General features: G+C 41.6%; 1 pseudogene; it reads right to left on the bottom strand.

Annotated features, from left to right (window-relative positions):
- The window catches only part of LOC117509968, a 101360-nt pseudogene extending 86268 nt beyond the window's left edge, over window positions 1-15092 (bottom strand).
- Between the last annotated feature and the right edge of the window lie 5650 nt (window positions 15093-20742).

The raw sequence follows: 20742 nt of genomic DNA, 5'->3' as shown, positions 1-20742 counted from the left end.
AACGCGTGGCCATTTGGTCTCTGATCCACCAGGACTCTTTCTAGAGCTGGCCACCTGTCTAAACTGAGCAATACAGGGAGAAGGGCCTTAGTCAGGGACGTGACCAAGAACCCGATGGTCACTCTGTCAGAGCTCCAACATTGCTCTGTGGAGAAAGGAGACCCTTCCAGATGGATAACCATCTCTGCAGCAATACACCAATCAGGCCTGTATGGTAGAGTGGTCAGACAGAAGCCACTCCTTAATAAAAGGCACATGGCAGCCCACCTGGAGTTAGCCAAAAGGCACCTGAAAGACTCTCAGTCCATGAGATAAAAAATTCTCTGGTCTGATGAAACAAAGATTGAACTCTATGGCGTGAATGCAAGGCGTCATGTTTGGAGGAAACCAGGTACCATCCCTACAGTGAAGCAGGGTGGCAGCATCATGCTGTGGGGATGTTGTTCAGTAGCAGGAACTAGGAAACTAGTCACAATTAAGGGAAAGGTGAATGCAGCAATGTACAGAGACATCCATGTTGAAAACCTGCTCCAGAGCACTCTTGACCTCAGACTGGGGCGACGGTTCATCTTTCAGCAGGACAGTGACCCTAAGAACACAGCTAAGATATCATAGGAGTGGCTTCAGGACAACTCTGTGAATGTCCTTGAATGGCCCAGCCAGAGCTCAGACCTGAATCCAATTGAACATCTCTGGAGACATCTGAAAATGGCTGTGCACTGATGTAGAGGGGTGCATTGGGATTGGGTCCCATGGGACCCAACGCAAATCATGCAGGAGCGGGCAGCCAGAACCTTGCTGTGGGTGGGAGTGGGTGGCTAAAGACAAGATGACTCAGTCAACACAGGATACTAGTGTAAAGTATGCATGTCCACATGCTACTTTCATCTTAAATAATTGTAAATAAAATAAATAAATAAATAAAAAAGACAAGAGGACATTAGCGGAGCAAAGAGAGAGACAGAGACACAGCAGAGGGCAGCGAGTCTCTCTCTCTCTCTCTCTCTCTCTCTCTGTGTCACAGTACAGCAAGTTGCTGCATGCCCTTATAAACGCTGTACTGAACTGAACTGTCACATGAAACTGTCTTTGAACTGAAAACAACCAAATAGTAACGGTATACCTGATCACTGCGTCAAAAGTCATACTAGTCAGGGATTCACAGAAACAAACAATCCCAGAAAGTTCTTTCTTAACAAGCCTAAATGACATGTTTTCTCCCATGGGATGGGAGAAAACACAAAATCAGTGCATCTCTATTATTGTTTTGCGGGTGCGGACGGGACTGGACAAATACATTGTAGGAGCAGGTGGGACTGTAACACACACATGCAGGGTGCGGGTGGGAATGGTCAGAATTTCAGCGGGAGAGGGGGGAGTGGGAGAAGAATATCGTCTCATGCAGGGCTCTACATGATGTTCCCCATACAACCTGATGGAACTTGAGAGGTGCAGCAAAGAGGAATGGGCAAACTGCCTAAACATAGGGCACCAAGCTTGTGGCATCATATCAAGAAGACCTGACGCTGTAATTGCTGCCAATGGTGCCAATCCATTTTGGAATAAGGCTGTAACATAAAATGTGGAAAAAATTAAGAGCTTTGAATACTTTCCGGATGGACTGTAAAACCAGGTGGGAAAGCATTGACTGCATTATGGTGGAACGGACTTATTATCGACAAACATCAATATTTGATTACATGTGTGAAAGTTTTAGTAGTTTTGTTACATACCTGTGTCTCCAAATTCCCCAAAAATATTAATGAAGACATCCGCATCTGTTCCACTGCCTTTCACATCTGCAGTGAAAACACTCACAATGTATTTGTTATCTGGAAAATTAAGACCATAAGTGGAGAAAGAATTAATAAAAGCTTCATACTTCACACAAGGAAACAAGTCAGAGTCATATCCACAGTAAACCCAGTGACATGCAAATATTTCAGATAAAATGCTACATTTTTACAAAAGAAAACATTCAACCCGTACTAGCTATTGATATTCATGACTACTGTACCGGCTAACTCACTGAATACTTGTGATAAGTGAAATGCTGTAAATACCAATAAAACAAGTGCTAACAAATGATTTGAATAAAGAGGCTCTCAGGATTAAGAAATTCCCCACAAAATACTCAAATAACATTGTGAGTGTAAAAATATTAGTTCATGAATGTGGGACACACATTTGGGCATGTCCATAGGGTCCATGGTACCCAGCAGGTCTCTGACAAAAATGCAGTCTCCCTCCGTTTTACTGAGCCAGTTGTTACAAGCAAAGTAGAACCTCATATGAGGCCTGATCACATCCGTCACCACCACTCTGTCCAGGAACCAGCTGGCACTCAGGCCTGTGTTATCATGCTCAATCCTGTAGTAAAAGAAGAACAGATTTTCTCAATGCCCCTGTAAAGTAGAGGCAGCAATATGTATGATGTACAGTACTGTATTATGTACAGTACTGTATATTAATAACATCTGATGCCAAGCTAACAGCGTATATTGATCATGTGCTATTTTGATTACACACACTAAGGGTCTATAAGAATCTTCTCAACCAGTCAACATGTGTTTTGTGGACTTGGAAAAGTGTAGAACTGTGTCCACCAAGGTGTCCTGTGGGGGTGCTGTGGGAGTATGGAATGCCAAAATCACGGCAATGCATGACTCAGTCCATATGAGCAAAGTAGGAGCTCTGCCTGCATTCTCAGCCTCACATCAGTCCTGTTTCCTTTGGGTGCTAGAGTCTGCCAGAGCTACTTCTTGTCACCAAAACTGTTTGTGATTTTCATGGACAGGATTTCAAGGCTCCAACTTATCCCCACTCCTGAACAAGACCTAAGATACTTAAATGTCTCCACTTGGGGCAGCCATTCTTCTCTAACCTACATGGCATAATACGCCCTTTTCTGACAGCAGACCATTGTTTCAAATTGGGAGATGCAAATCCCCATTGCAGTTGATTCTAACCCGGCCTCAAACCTGCCCAGTGCACACTGAAGGTCACACAATGATGGAGTCAGTACAAGCAGAATATTGATCACATGAGAGCGAGCGAGGGATTGGGGCTGTGTCTGAGGTCCTGCAGACACTGCATAGGACTGTCGTGGTGACGAACGAGCTGAGTCAGAAGGCCTGACTCTCAATTTACCAATAAATTTATGCACCTATCCTCACCTATGGTCATCAGCTTCGGGTAATGACTGAAACCACAAGGTCAGTGTGCTGTAATATGTGCCCAAGGGGTGCTATATAGCACCCCTTGGGCACATATTACGGCATTTTGGGATTACCTTTCACTGCTATGCTGATGATACTCAGTTATACATGGCGATAACTGCTGGTCATCTCATTCACATAAAATTCTTAGAAGATTGCCTTGCATCAGTGAGAAGTTAGATGTCTAGAAACTTCCTACTTTTTAACTCTGATAAGACTGAAATGATGGTTCTTGGTCCAGTGAGACATTGGCATCAATTTGACCAGTTAACGCTCAGCCTAGGCTCGTGTCTCATACATCACACTGACAAAGTGAGGAACCTTGGGGTAATTATTGATCCTACATTGTCCTTTGACCTCCACATTAGAAATATTATGAGGACTGCTTTCTACCACCTGTGAAATATAGCAAAGAATCATCCCATCCTGTCTATGACTGATGCTGAGACCCTGATCCGTGCATTTATCTCTTCTAGATTGGACTACTGCAATGTTCTATTTTCTGGTTTACCGCAGTCTAGCATTAGGGCTCTCCAATAGGCTCAAAATGCTGCAGCCAGACGTTTGACATGAAGCAGAAGGTTCGACCACATTACACCCATTTTGGCATCCCTTCACTGGCTTCCTGTCCCTGTGAGATCAGATTTTAAGGTTCTGCTACTAGTCTATAAAATTGTTCACGGACTGGCACCTCCCTACTTAGCTGACCTAATTAAAACTTACGTTTGAGATGGGAGTTGTATTTGTGCTGGCGACCCTCCTGTCCTGTGCACCAACAGCATTTCCTGTATATTTATTTTGTGAATTGTTCTGTAATTTATGTCTGTAGCATGGCCCAAGCAGAGGGTCACCCCTTTGAGTCTGGTCTGCTTGAGGTTTCTTCCTCAGAGGGAGTTTTTCCTTACCACTGTTGCTCTGGGGGTTAGTAAGTTTAGACTTTACTTGTGTGAAGCGCCTTGAAGCAACTCTGTTTGGTACTATATAAATGAAAATAAATTGAAACTGAAAAAAACTAAAGTCACAAAAACAAGTAGCGGAGAATCCTCTGCCGGGTATCGGCTTATATTGACAGGTTGGTGAAAAAAAAAAAAACATGAAAAAGTACCTGATCTTTTTGATCGGTCCAACATTGTGAGTTCTAATTCTGAACACATCTGTTTTGGCTCTTTCAAATGCAGTGCGGCTCCTGAAGGGGGGGAGAGGAAAAAAAAAAGTGTGTGAGAATGGTTCATTTGTAAAAAGGTGATATTATCATTTTGATAGTGTCACGTTTGGTGTTTTTGTTCCTTTTCACTAACAGGTCTAAATAAAATCCAATTTGAAATTAATTCAAATTCTATTTAAAAAAATGAAATGTGATTTTTAAAATATTAAAGTAATGAATCATTTATTAACTGACAAGCCTCAAATAAAAATAAAAGAGCAATAGTTGACAATGAACACTCATCAAAAAATTATTAAAAAGACCTGATGAAATAGGACAGAATTTTCTTATAAATAGCCACAAAGCACTGGAAAAATAATTTATCACAAAAAATCTGTAAAAGGAAACAGTGGTCACACATTTTACATATTTTTGTGTTTATTTATAAGCATTAGATATTTAGCAGTTTCTCCATTAACTTTAAATAAATGTCCTTGACCTTTGCAAAGCCCTGTACATCACATGTGAGTTGGGAAGACAAAATATATTTTTTATTTACATAACAAAAAAAGAAAAAAAAAAGAGAGAATAACTGCATCCACTCATAGCATAATGACCCAAATAATAATAACAATAACAATAATAAAATTATTATTATTATTGTTATGATAAAAAAAACATGCGCATCATGCAAACTTTCTTCCAAAATTCATCTCCAAATCACATCACACAAATTGTTTGAGCACCCAACAAGACAAGCAACACCACAGCATCAAGAAATACCTCTTCTCTGTGCTGTTGAAGAAGATGGGGAAAAAAGTTTAAATTAAAAGATTTTCACAACATTTATCATGTATTTCAGAGATGATATCTAGATTATAGCAAAAACGAATGTATTTGCTTAATGATGGTGTGTAAAAATATAACACATACAGTACTTGCTTTAATTTAGCTAATTCCATGTCCTTAGGCCAAACAGTGCCAGTGTCCAAATTGTAATCAGGTGTGATAGCAATCATCATCATCATCATCTTAATAATCATAATAATGATAAAACAAAACCCTCACTTGCTTGTCAGATGCACTTTGGGAGTGATTCCGTATTCTCCAAACAGAGTGACAAACACGTTGGCATCAGTTCCTGCTCCTCTCTCATCACCAGTAATGGTCACCACCTCGTATACTAACGTGTGACATGACATGATTACAAGGAATGCAGGTTTTACATAGAGATGCAGTTTGATGATTTAATTGCAATCCTCAGACCGCACATTTATAAAAAATATTGTTTTTTTGCGGGAGCTACTGTGTTTGCGTGTTTTTATACATGCACATCTTTAGTAAATCAGTCCCTAAATATGTCTGTGAGTTTGACCCTCAGACAATATAAACTCTTCCCCTCAGTCCATTTATTTCTGTTGTATATATATTGAGCAAAATTCACTCAAAACATTCTGTGGTTTGTATAGTATTCACACCAGCAGGGCAGACTTTATAGGTGTTGGAAGAGAATATCGCAGTGCTGTTGAAATGTAATTACATAAATTACATATGGAATCCAGTATGGGGACACATGGTCAATCAACTTGCCACTGTTACATTGCAACAATGAGCATGACATTTATCCTTTATCTTTAATTTGACATGACAAATCTTCTTTTTCTCTCGGCTGTTCCCGTTAGGTGTCGCAACAGCAGATCAATCGTTTCCATCTCACCCTGTCCTCTGTATCTTCCTCTGTCACACCAACAACCTGTTTGTCCTCCCCCATCACATCCATAAACCTCCTCTTTGGCCTCCCTCTTCCCCTCCTACCTGGTGGCTCCATCCTCAGCATCCTTCTCCCTATATACCCTGTGTTCCTCCTCTGCACATGTCCAAACAATCTCAATCTCACTTCTCTAAGACTGTCTCCAAACCGTCCCACCTGAGCTGTCCCTCTGATATGTTCATTCCTAATTCTGTCCATCCTTGTCATTCCCAAAGAGAATTGTAACATCTTCAGCTCTGCCACCTCCAGCTCTGCCTCTTGTCTTTTTGTTTGTGCCACAGTCTCTAAGCTGTACAACATAGCTGGTCTTGCTACTGTCTTGTAGACTTTCCCCTTCACTCTTGCGGATATTGTTCAGTCAGAAATCACTCCTGCCACCTTTCTCCTCTCACTCTCTTCTTCACCTCTCTACCACACTCTACATTACTTTGAACAGTTCACCCCAAATATTTAAGCTCATCTACTTTCACCACTTCCTACTCCTTGTAACTGCATTTTTCCACTGGGCTCCCTCTCATTCACACACATGTACTCAGTCTTGCTCTGACTGACTTTCATTCCCCTTCTCTCCAGAGCATATCTCCACATTTCAAGGCCAGACTCAACCTGCTCTCTACACTTGCTACAGATCACAATGTCATCTGCAAACATCATAGTCCATGGAGACTCCTGTCTGATCTCATCCGTCAACCTGTCCATCAGACTCAACCTGCTCTCTACACTCGCTACAGATCACAATGTCATCTGCAAACATCATAATTCATGAAGACTCCTGTCTGATCTCATCCGTCAACCTGTCCATCACTATCGCAAACAAGAAAGGACTCAGAGCTGATCCTTGGTGTAATCCCACCTCCACTTTGAATGAATCTGTCATTCCTACTGTACATCTCACTGTACTCACACTATCCTTGTACATGTCCTGCACTACCCTCCCATACTCCTCTGCTACTCCAGATTCCCTCATATAATACCACAACTCTTCTCTTGGCACCCTGTCACAAGTTTTCTAAATTCACAAACACAAGATGTAACTCCTTCTGGCCTTCTCTATACATCTTCATCAGTACTCTCAGAGCAAACACTGCATCTGTATTGTTCTTTCTTGGCATGAAACCATACTGCTGCTCACAGATCTTCACCTGTTTTCTAAGCCTTACTTCTACTACTCTTTCCTATAACTTCATGTTGTGGCTAATCAGCTTAATGCCTCTGTAGTTACTGTAATTCTGCACATTACCCTTGTTCTTAAAAATAGGAACCAGCACACTTCGTCTCCACTCTTCAGGCACTTAGATTTTATTAAACAATTTATTAAACAATCTGGTTAGAAACTCCACTGCCATCTCTCCTTAACAGTCCCATGCCTCCACTGGAATGCCATCTGGACCATTTGCCTTTCAACTCTTCCCACGTGCAGGACCAACAGACTGAAAAACTGTCTCAGGCCATCAGACTGTACAACTCCTCATTCGAGGGGGAGGAGGAGTAACAGGAAGACAGAGGACAGGAAGAAGAGGAGCAGTTGTGGCCAGTAAGCCAGTAGTTCTGGTATTTATATTGTATTTACTTTATCCAAATTGTTACTTACTTTTGCTACCCTTACCTTGTGTGCTACTGTCTAATGCTGCTGGAACCTTAATTTCCCTGAGGGAGTCTGCCCAAGGGGTTAATAAAGTTCTATCTAATCTAATCTAATCTAATCTAATCCTCTTCATAGCTGTCCTCAATTTATCCTTACTAATCTCTTTGCACTTCCTGATTTACTCTCTCCACATCATCTGGCCTTTACTCTCTCTCATTTTCTTCATTCATCAGCTTCATTCATCTCTTAAGTTGTCAGCAATTTACCATCTATATGCTTTCTTACCCTAACCTGCCGCACATCCTTTCCAGCTCAGTCCTTTTGTTTGGCCAATCGGTACAAGTCCTTTTCTCCTTCCTTACTATTCAACTTCTTGTACAGCCTGCTATGTACCTTTTCCTTAGCTTTTGCCACTTCTCTTTTCACCTTATGCCACATCTCCTTGTACTCCTGCCTACTTTCTTCATCTCTCCAACTATCCCAATTCTTTTTCGCCAACCTCTTTCCTCTTATGCTTTCCTGGACATCTTCATTCCACCACTAAGTCTCCTTGTCTTCCTTCCACTGCCCAGATGTCACACTTAGTACCACCCTAGCTGTCTCCCTCACCACAGTTGTCCAAAATTGCTTCCCTTCCATCCAGTGCATCTCTCACCTACTCGCTGAATTTCACACAACAGTCTTTTTCCTTAAGCTTCTATCATCTGATCCTTTGTTGAGCTCTCATTTTCCTCATCTTCAAGCACAGAGAAAACCGTCACTGCAGGACGTTCACACCTGTCCGACCATGTGTACCTCCCGACAGCGAGTGGATCTTTTTGCGGTTCGCCTATTGTTTTTTTTTTTTTCATTCTTTTTCGGCCGGTTTCTCTGTCTTCTGCCCAACTTCATTTTATGTATGAAGGTGCCATAAAGTAAGTATTCACCACAGCCATGTCCATCCTTTTTACGAAATCACCTACCATCCGTCCTTCCACATTCCTGTCCTTGATACCACATCTACCTCTGTTCCCTTCACCAACATGCCCATTGACGTCCACTCCAATCACCACGCTTTCTTGCTTGGGCACACTCTCCACCACCTCATCTAACTCGTTCCAGAAATCATCTTTGTCCTTCTGTTCATAATCTACAGTGGGGAAAATAAGTATTTGACCCCCTGTCAGTTTTCCCACCTACAAAGAATGGAGAGGTCTGTAATTTTTATCGTAGGTACACTTCAACTGTGAGAGACAGAATCTAAAAATAAAATCCAGAAAATTACATTGTATGATTTTTTAAATAATTAATTTGCATTTTATTGCATAAAATAAGTATTTGACCCCCTACCAACCAGCAAGAATTCTGGCTGTCACAGACCTGTTACTTTTTCTTTAAGAAGCCCTCTTATTCTGCACTCTTTACCTGTATTAAATGCACCTGTTTGAACTTGTTACCTGTATAAAAAACACCTGTTCACACACTCAATCAATCACACTCCAACCTGTCCACCATAGCCAAGACCAAAGAGCTGTCTAAGGACACCAGGGAGAAAAAACTGTAGACCTGCACAAGGCTGGAATGGACTACAGGACAACAGGCAAGCAGCTTGGTAGAAGACAACTGTTATGATTATTTATTAGAAAGTGGAAGAAACACAAGATGACTGTCAATCTCCCTCGGTCTGGGATTCCATGCAAGATCTCACTTTGTGGGGTAAGGATGATTCTGAGAAAGCTCAGAACTACACAGGAGGACCTGGTCAATGACCTAAAGAGAGCTGGGACCACAGTCACAAAGACTACATTAGTAACACATGATGCTGTCATGGTTTAAAATCCTGCAGGGCAGCAAGGTCCCCCTGCTCAAGCCAGCACGTCGAGGCCCGTTTGAAGTTCACCAGTGACCATCTGGACGATGCAGAGGTGCATGGGAGAAGGCCATGTGGTCAGATGAGACCAAAATAGAGCTTTTTGGAATCAACTCCACTTACCATGTTTAGAGGATGAGAACAACCCCAAGAACACCATCCCAACTGTGAAGCATGATGGTGGAAACATCATACTCAGGGGGTGCCCTTCTGCAAAGGGGACAGGATGACTGCACTGTATTGAAGGGAGGATGGGTGGGGTCATGTATTGCGAGATTTTGGCAAACAACCTCCTTCCCTCAGTAAGACCATTGAAGATGGGTCATGGCTGGGTCTTCCAGCATGACAATGACCCCAACCACACAGCCACGGCAACTAAGGAGGGACTCCGTAAGAAGCATTTCAAGGTCCTGTAGTGGCCTGGCCAGTCTACAGACCTGAACTCAATAGAAAATCTTTGGAGGGAGCTGAAACTCCAAACCTGAAAGATTTGGAGAAGATCTGTATGGAGGAGTGGACGAAAATCCCTGTTGCAGTGTGTGAAAACTTGGTCAAGAACTACAGGAAACATCTGACCTCTGTAATGGCAGACAGATGTTTCTGTACCAATTATTAAGCTCTGTTTTTCTAGGGGGTCAAATACTTATTTTATGCAATAAAATGCAAATTAATTATTTAAAAATCATACAATGTGATTTACTGGATTTTTTTTAGATTCTGTCTCTCACAGTTGAAATGTACCTATGATAAAAATTACAGACCTCTCCATTCTTTGCAGGTGGGAAAACCTGCAATACTGACAGGAGATCAAATACTTATTTTTCCCACTGTACCTGTGGGGCATATGCACTGATGATATTCAGCATCATCCCTTCAATTTCCAACTTCATACTCGGACACTCGCCTAACCTACAACACATTTTTAACATACTCTTCCTTTAAAATGACCGCATCACCATTTCACAACTTGAACCCACCACCTATGCTCCTGCTCTTACTTTCCTTCCACTTGGTCTCTTGCACACACAATATATCTGCCTTTCTACTCTCCAACATATCAGCTAGCTCTCTCCCTTTACCAGTCATACTGCCAACATTCAAACTTCCGACTTTCACTTCCTTCTCCTGCTGTCTCTGAAAACATTTTCCTCCTCCTCCTCTTCTTCACCCAGCAGTATCCCAGCTTCTGCCAGCACCCTGTTGGGCAATGGCACAGGTGGCGGTTGTTGTTAAGCTGGGCCTCGACCAATCCGGTATGGAAATTCGATTTGTAATCTGCATGGTTATGTTGGCTTGTTTTGCACTGGATGGCCTTCCTGATGCAACCCTGCTCATTTATCTGGATTGCGACTTGGCACGCAGAATGGACTGGCTGCACACCCCATGTGGTTGAGTTAATTTTGACATGACAAATGTAAGTCCTTTCGGCTGCTCCCTTGTTTGCACTCGGGTTTGCACAGTAAATCCAAGGTGGATCTGCATGTTGAATTGGCACAAGTTTTATGCCGGATGCCCTTCCTGACGCAACTCCACATTGGAGAAATGTGGCAGGGGTGGGATTTGAACTCAGAGCCTTCTGAACTGAAACCAAGCGCATTAACCACTTGGCCACCACCCCACTTGGCCACCACATGACAAATGCAGACCAATATTTAACATGAACTGTTAAAACTGTTTCTTTGTGGAGAAACGAGAACCTTCCATAAGGACAACCATCTCTGCAGTAAGCCACTAATCAGGCCAGTATGGTAGAGTGGTGAGATGGAAGCCAATCCTTTATAAAAGGCACATGGCAGCCCACCTGGAATTTGCCAAGAGGCACCTGAAGGACTCTCAGACCATGAGAAACAAACTTCTTTGGTGTGATGAGACAAAGATTGAACACGTTGGTGTAAATGCCAGGTGTAATGTTTGGAGGAAACCAGGCACCATCCCTACAGTGAAGCATGGTGGTGACATCATCATACTGTGAGGACATTTTTCAGCAGCAGGAACTGGAAGATTAGTTGGGATTGAGGGAAAGATGAATGCAGCAATGTACAGAGACATCCTGGAAGAAAACCTGCTCCAGAGCCCGCTTTACCTTAGACTGTGGCAATGGTTCATCTTTCAAAAGGACAATGACCCTAAGCACACAGCCAAGATGTCAAAGGAATGACTTCAGGACAACTCTGTGAATGTCCTTGAGTGACCCCGCCAGAGCTCAGACCTGAATCAGAATGAACATCTCTGAAGAGATCTGAAAATGGCTGTGCACCGACGCTCCCCATCCAACCTGATGGAGCTTGAGAGGTGCTGCAAAGAGGAATGGGCAAAACTGCCCAAAGATAGGTGCACCAAGCTTGTGGCATCATATTCAAGAAGACAAGACCAGACACCTAAGTGGCTCTACGCTACTCTTTTCTACTCTTCTATTTTACTCTTCCTTTTTAGATATTTAAATATACCTTAGTATACTAGCATAGTTCCACCTTATAAATGGAATATAATATATACGGTCTATTTGAAGAGTTTCAGTCAGGTTTTAGAATTCATCATAGTACAGAAACAGCATTAGTGAAGGTTACAAATGATCTTCTTATGGCCTCGGACAGTGGACTCATCTCTGTGCTTGTTCTGTTAGACCTCAGTGCTGCTTTTGATACTGTTGACCATAAAATTTTATTACAGAGATTAGAGCATGCCATAGGTATTAAAGGCACTGCGCTGCAGTGGTTTGAATCATATTTGTCTAATAGATTACAATTTGTTCATGTAAATGGGGAATCTTCTTCACAGACTAAAGTTAATTATGGAGTTCCACAAGGTTCTGTGCTAGGACCAATTTTATTCACTTTATACATGCTTCCCTTAGGCAGTATTATTAGACGGTATTGCTTAAATTTTCATTGTTACGCAGATGATACCCAGCTTTATCTATCCATGAAGCCAGAGGACACACACCAATTAGCTAAACTGCAGGATTGTCTTACAGACATAAAGACATGGATGACCTCTAATTTCCTGCTTTTAAACTCAGATAAAACTGAAGTTATTGTACTTGGCCCCACAAATCTTAGAAACATGGTGTCTAACCAGATCCTTACTCTGGATGGCATTACCCTGACCTCTAGTAATACTGTGAGAAATCTTGGAGTCATTTTTGATCAGGATATGTCATTCAAAGCGCATATTAAACAAATATGTAGGACTGCTTTTTTGCATTTACGCAATATCTCTAAAATCAGAAAGGTCTTGTCTCAGAGTGATGCTGAAAAACTAATTCATGCATTTATTTCCTCTAGGCTGGACTATTGTAATTCATTATTATCAGGTTGTCCTAAAAGTTCCCTAAAAAGCCTTCAGTTAATTCAAAATGCTGCAGCTAGAGTACTGACGGGGACTAGAAGGAGAGAGCATATCTCACCCATATTGGCCTCTCTTCATTGGCTTCCTGTTAATTCTAGAATATAATTTAAAATTCTTCTTCTTACTTATAAGGTTTTGAATAATCAGGTCCCATCTTATCTTAGGGACCTCGTAGTACCATATCACCCCAATAGAGCACTTCGCTCTCAGACTGCAGGCTTACTTGTAGTTCCTAGGGTTTGTAAGAGTAGAATGGGAGGCAGAGCCTTCAGCTTTCAGGCTCCTCTCCTGTGGAACCAGCTCCCAATTCAGATCAGGGAGACAGACACCCTCTCTACTTTTAAGATTAGGCTTAAAACTTTCCTTTTTGCTAAAGCTTATAGTTAGGGCTGGATCAGGTGACCCTGAACCATCCCTTAGTTATGCTGCTATAGACGTAGACTGCTGGGGGGTTCCCATGATGCACTGTTTCTTTCTCTTTTTGCTCTGTATGCACCACTCTGCATTTAATCATTAGTGATCGATCTCTGCTCCCCTCCACAGCATGTCTTTTTCCTGGTTCTCTCCCTCAGCCCCAACCAGTCCCAGCAGAAGACTGCCCCTCCCTGAGCCTGGTTCTGCTGGAGGTTTCTTCCTGTTAAAAGGGAGTTTTTCCTTCCCACTGTAGCCAAGTGCTTGCTCACAGGGGGTCGTTTTGACTGTTGGGGTTTTACATAATTATTGTATGGCCTTGCCTTACAATATAAAGCGCCTTGGGGCAACTGTTTGCTGTGATTTGGCGCTATATAAAAAAATTGATTGATTGATTGATTGATTGATACGATATACCTTACTGAATTTTTATGAGGCTGTAATTGCTGCCAAAGGTGCAACATTAAGGTAATGAGCAAAGTGTGTGAATACTTATGTACATGTGATTTATTGTTATTTTTAATAAATTTGCAAAAATTAAAAAAACTTTTTCATGTTGTTATTATGGGGTGTAGTGAGTAGAGTTTAATGAATTGAAATGAAATGAATTTAAGCCATTTTGGAATACGGTTGTAACATAACAAAAAGTGAAAAAGTGAAGTGCTGTGAATACTTTCCAGATGTACTGTATTATACTGGAATATTTTTATTATTGCATTGAAAGTTTTGTTTAGTACAGTTTCCTTGCATGAAAGTACATTTTGCCACTTTTCAACTTGTGTGTTGCTCTTTCCAGTGAGTCATAGTGCTGTGGTAATGAAACTCATAGGATGTTTGCGCACCACTTTGAACATTTTAAAGAACCACCACTAGAAATAACATTAAAAATGGACACAGTGTCTTTTGCGACAGGTCTGAAAACACTCCTGATTTAACCCAAGTTGTAGCTACTTTATTGCACATTCAGACAAGATGAGTTAGATTTATAGTCCATTCTAGCTTTATATGTTAATTGTACGTATATGACGCTACCATGTAAGACAGCAACTTGTTTGCCTTTTGCACACTTTAAAGGTTGAAGAAAAAAAAATTGTCATTACCTTTTTTCTTGTGATATTCATCTTCATAGTTCTCAACCATTTCTGGCTCATAGCTGCGGAGCTCTTTCTCGTAAATTTCCACATAATTTTCAACCTTCTTTTTTTTGCCTTTTGTCTTCTTTGTGTCCTCATCACTGCCCCCCTTTAGTGAACCTTTCTTCTTTTTGTCCTTGTCTTTCTTTTTCTTCTTCGGTTCTTCTTCATCTCCACTGGCTTGATCTTCCTCATTTTCTGAGTCTTTCTTGGATTTTTTGTCATCTTTGGATTTTTTGTTCTTTAAACCCATTCTGTCCTACATCAATGACTTCCACTTTGCTCCTTGCTGAGTTCTTTCAATCACATCAGTCAGTTGTTCTGCTTCCTTTTTATATTTTGCATCTTTCTTGTACGCTGAGACTCATTGCTCAAGTCCTCTTAGAACTCCTTCTTCTTTGTGACCTGTTCTTTAGCGTTACCTTTATTTATTTATTTTTTGGCAATTCTCACGTTAGACCCTGATGTGACAGAACTGGATCCTTCTTCATCAATCTCTTTAAAGTTCTTTCCTTCGCTGATTCATTTAGCTACTCCGTTGTCTTATTGGGCTTTGGTTCTTGATCCTCTTCTGGTCTCGTCACCTGGATCTTTGGTTTCCCTCTCTGTTCTCTGTCCAGTCTTTTTCGCCATCTTTAATTTATTTACTACCTTGTAACTGATTCCAGTGTGTTCCGGTGAAACTTGATTAATCTGACCCGTGACCAGGGTGGTTCTGTGTCAGAGCTCACAGATTGATGTTTGGCAGGTGGATGGGGAAGGCCCTCTGTGTTGCACACATAACAACAACAACTCTTCCACATTCTTTAACCATGGTCATTTCCAACAGTACCTGTCAGCTGATGAGAGAATAGAGAGTTGCTGCATTTTATAAAACAAAAAAGGTAACCTATTAATTTGACTATCAGCAGAGAGTGGTAGAAATTATTCCATCTTAGAATAAGGATAGAAACCAGAAAAATAATTTCAGAGTTCTGGGATTTCACATAAATCAAACAATGGTTACCTAACAAAAGTCATGTTGTTAACCTTGTTTATTTTGTTGGTGTGGAGGTTAGTGACAGAGGTGGGACGAAGTCACTCTCAAGTCATGAATCTGCAAGTCCCAAGTCAAGTCTCAAGTCAGCTTGCAAGCAATTATGTTGTGTGTTGGGGGGGTGTGGCTGGACATTTTGGTGTTTTTTTCTTTTCTTTGCTCTCCAGGTGGTATGCAAACTGATTTATTGTCTGTGGAGAAGGTGCTGGCAGAAGAGTCCTTCACCCTCATCAACGTTATGTGCAGCACCTGTGGATGGTGCTCACGTGCAACCTTAAAGACTTTCAGCTGAAGCAGATAATGAGATGGCGTTCTGCATTTAAGCCATGTGTGATTCAAGCAGAATTGCCGGGAACTCGACCTTGTGATGTTCGTTTGTGAGACGCTGAGGACCGCGCCTGGGTTTGACACATCGTGCCTGTGAAGGAAGAAGGGTGAGGGACACATGCTGTCAGCACACATCAGAGGTGATTAATTGTTTGACTAATTGTTGATAGTAACTTGGTATTTTGTTACGCAGTATATTTGAATTGTGATGAGAATTGTGCAGCTCGCTTCTCACTGCCGTGGCGTGCGGACTGGTGATCCTCCACCTGTTGTGAGAAGCTGCTCATTTACATAAAGCTTAAATACAGACCTGAATGTGTTGCTGATAGTGTGTGCCTTTTGAAGGATATTGGTTGTAGCTGCTGACTTACCTCACCTTTTCTATCCTTCGCAGAGAGTTGGTTTGTCGTGTCCACCTGGGGGGTGTTTGGCGGTAAACGTGGGTCCAGAAGCGCCGGGCCTCGATCCTTTTAGGCGCTGGAGAGCGTGCCAGCCTTCACTCCACCAGACTGACGCTGTTTTAGTTTGTACACGTTGTTATGCACCAAAGGGTGGAAGAAATAAATTGTTTTTGTTATTGGAACCACTTTCTGGTTATTTTAGCGCTGGGTTCCGTCAGACGCAGGTCCGCTCCTCAACCCGCGTCGACACATAACAAATTAGTGGTCATTACGACTTGAGACTTGACTTGGGACTTGCTGATTCATGACTTGAGAGTCACTTGATGGTGACTTTGTACCACCTTTGCACAGTAAATTTTGCAGAGTAAAATAAACTCTGCCAGGATAACATTTGGTGCCAGTCTAAATAGAGTTAAATACACACTATTATAGAGTGAAATCAGCTGTACCGTCTTGTCAAATCACATTTTTCAACTCCAATAAGAATAATTCACAGCATGATAGAGTTGATTTTATCCTGTGATAGAATTGATTTGGCACTGTGATAGAGTATATTTAACTCTGTTTGGACTGGGACCAAATGTTATCCTGGCAGAGTATATTTTACTCTGCAAATTTTACTGTGTGGTTAGTGATGCTGAAACTGAGTAAGCAGAGCGTCTGGGTATTCTTTATCATAAAAAATGCTTGTGTATGTTTACGTGATAAGTAGTATTTTTTAAACTACCAATTATCAAGCTTTGCATGACTGTGGTAGGATTACATACCAAAGGAGCAATCACTGGGGGGGGGGGATAGGAACGGGTGTCATTGAAGCATGATGGCCGAGTGTCTGACTTGTTCACTATTCATATCAAGCTTTCTTATCCTCTTGTAGGTAAGTCCTTTCTAGCTGCTCCCTTGTTTCACGCGGGGTCACCACAGCAGATCCGAGGTGGACCTGCATGTTTATTTGGCACATATTTTACAGCAGGTGCCCTTTCAGCATGGATGGCATGATGGATTTGTGGTTTGCACTGATGCCTCACAGCAAGCATACACAGCATACAACTTTACAGGAGTTAACATTTAGAATGAAAACACTCAGGCAAAAATTGCTATTATGTACTGCAAATGAGAGAGAGTTAGAGAAAGAGAGAGAGAGAGAGGGGAAATGTTCCAGCTCTAAAATGTCCCAGTTTTACTTGTAGTTTTCACTGCAAACAGCAGAGGGAGACATCTTCATTTGTATTCACAACCGTCTATATATGTATCTTTGCTCATTCTCACCTCTGGGCTGGCATCCTCTAACCAAAACATCCCTCTGGATCTTGCCATCATCCTCATCAATTGCAAACCATCGATTGATTGGAAATTGCCACTCTGTACTTTTCACAGATGAGAGCAGGTTCAGTCTGAGCACATGTGACAGACGTGAATGTGTCTGGGGATGCTGTGGAGAATGTCACACTATCTGCAACATCATTCAGCATGACGAGTTTGTCAGTGTGAGTCAGTGATGGTCTGGGGAGACATATCCCTGGAAGGACACACAGATCTCTACAGGCTAGACAACAGCACCCTGACTGCTATTAGCTGTTGGGATGAAATCCTTGTGCACGATAATGCCCAATGTCATGTGGTGAGAGTATGCAGGCAGTTCCTGGAGGATGAAGGAATTGATACCATTGACTGGGTCCCACGCTCGCCTGAACTAAGTCCAATACAACACCTCAGGGACGTTATGTGATGTCATAAGGCTGCATTTCAGACTGTCCAGGAGCAAGTGATGCCCTGGTCAAGCTCTGGGAGGAGATCCCCAGTGGTACTATCCATCGTCTCATTAGTACCACTCACCGACATTGTCAGGCACACATATAACCATGTGGGGGCCACACAAACTACTGACTAGCATTTTGAGTTTCTGCAATGAAATTTTAGCAAAATGGACAAGACTGTTGCATCATTTTCTTTGCTTTGATTTTTGAGGTGTCTTTGAATTCAGTCCTCTGGAGGTTGACAATTTTCATGTCTGTCAACCAGTGTGGCATTCTTTTGTTCATAACACATTAACTAACCACTCTAATACACGAAACATATCCAGCATGATTTTTTTTCTCATTGAGATCTGATGTGTTTTCACTGTGTTCCTTTAATTTTTTTGAGTATGTGTATATGTATATATAACCCCAATTCCAATGAAGTTGGGACGTTGTGTAAAATGTAAATTAAAAACAGAATACAATGATTTGAAAATCATTTCAACCTATATTCAATTGAATACACCACAAAGACAAGATATTTAATGTTCAAACTAATAAACTCTATTGTTTTTGTGCAAATATTTGCTCATTTTGAAATGGATGCCTGCAACATGTTTCAAAAAAGCTGGGACAGTGGTATGTTTACCATTGTGTTACATCACCTTTCCTTCTAACAACACTCAATAAGCGTTTGGGACCTGAGGACAATAGTTATTGAAGCTTTGTAGGTGGAATTCTTTCCCATTCTTGCTTGATATACGACTTCAATTGTTCAACAGTCCGGGGTCTCCATTTTCGTATTTTGCGCTTCACATTTCCAAAGGGCGACAGGTCTGGACTACAGGCAGGCCAGTCTAGTACCCACACTCTTTTACTACGAAGCCACGCTGTTGTAACACGTGCAGAATGTGGCTTGGCATTGTCTTGCTGAAATAAGCAGGGACGTCCCTGAAAAAGATGTTACTTGGATGGCAGCACGTGTTGCTCCAAAACCTGGATGTACCTTTCAGCATTGATGGTGCCATCACAGATGTGTAAGTTGCCCATGCCATGGGTGCTAACACACCCCCATACCATCACAGATGCTGGCTTTTGAACTTTGTGCTGGTAACAATCTGGATGGTCTTTTTCCTCTTTTGTCCAGAGGACACAACGTCCATAATTTGCAAAAACAATTTGAAATGTGGACTCATCAGACCACAGCACACTTTTCCACTTTGCGTCTGTCCATTTCAAATGAGCTCGGGCCCAGAGAAGGCGGCAATGTTTCTGGATGTTGTTGATGTATGGCTTTTGCTTTGCATGGTAGAGTTTTAACTTGCAATTGTAGATGTCGTGAAGAGCTGTGTTAACTGACAATGGTTTTCTGAAGTGTTCCTGAGCCCACGTGGTAAGATCCTTTACACAGTAATGTTGGTTTTGAATGCAGTGCCGCCTGAGGGATCAAAGGTCACGGGCATTCAGTGTTGGTTTTCAGCCTTGCCACTTACGTGTAGAAAGTGGCAAGTTCTTCTGATAGTATTATGGACTGTAGATGATGGAATCCCTAAATTCCTTACAATTGAACTTTCAGAAACATTGTTCTTAAACTGTTGGACTATTTTTTCGTGCAGTTGTTCACAAAGTGGTGATCCTCGCCCCATCTTGGCTTGTGAATGGCTGAGCCTTTTGAGGATGCTCCTTTTAAACCCAATCATGACACTCACCTGTTTCCACTTAGGTGTTCTTTGAACATTCATCAACTTTTCCAGTCTTTTGTTGCCACTGCCCCAGCATTTTTGAAACGTGTTGCAGACATCCATTTCAAAATGAGCAAGTATTTGCACAAAAACAAAAAATGTCTATCAGTCTGAACATCAAATATCTTGTGTTTGTGGTGTATTCAATTGAATACTGGTTGACAAGGATTTGCAATTCAATGTATTCTGTTTTTATTTTACACAATGTCCCAACCAGACTGGAATTGGGGTTTTGTGTGTGTGTGTGTGTGTGTGTGTGTGTGTGTATATATATATATATATATATATATATATATACAAATGAAAAACTGAAATTATGAAAATACTGCCTGGTGTAAAATACATTTAAGAACCCATTCCATCCATGCTCATTGTTTCTTCAGGTTTCCAGGTTTTGTCTCCCCTTAAACAATGCTTTCTTTGACTGCACAGTAGACAACTCACCTGGTGTGATGATGATTCTAACCACAATGGCTCCATGCATGTTCTTCCTCATTCTTGTACTGAAACTTTAGCATCAGCAGTGAGTGCAGCACCATCACTTCACTTATGAAGTGCTTTGTGGCAACTGGCTCAGCATTTTCCACTGCAGTTTAAAGCTAAAATACTGACTGAAAAAAGAAAAAGAAAAAAGAACAAAATTATATCACATTTTTTGCTGTGATGATTATTTCTTACATCCATCCATTCGTTTTCTAAACCCACTTATTCTAATTAAGTATGTGTGTGTGTTAGAGCCTACCCCAGTGGTCAGCGGATGAGAGGAAGGGTACACCCTGAACAGGACTTCGGTTTATCACAGGGCTACATATTGACAGACAAACATACACCTACAGTCAAATTAAACTTTTCAATTTACCTAACTTTCTAGAAGTAGGAGGAAGCCGGAGCACCAAGAAGGGGAGAAGGTACAAATTCCAGACAGAAAGGACCAGGCTGGGCTATCTCCCTGCGATACACCTGCTACACCTCTAAACCACCATACTGCCCTATTTCTTACATGTTCATTTCAAACATAAGCAAACTGTTTTAAATGAT

Source organism: Thalassophryne amazonica, chromosome 5 (assembly GCF_902500255.1).
Source record: "Thalassophryne amazonica chromosome 5, fThaAma1.1, whole genome shotgun sequence".
Lineage (NCBI taxonomy): Eukaryota > Metazoa > Chordata > Actinopteri > Batrachoidiformes > Batrachoididae > Thalassophryne > Thalassophryne amazonica.
The sequence above is the reverse complement of the archived record's forward strand: the minus strand, read 5'-3'. Positions and strand labels throughout refer to the sequence as shown.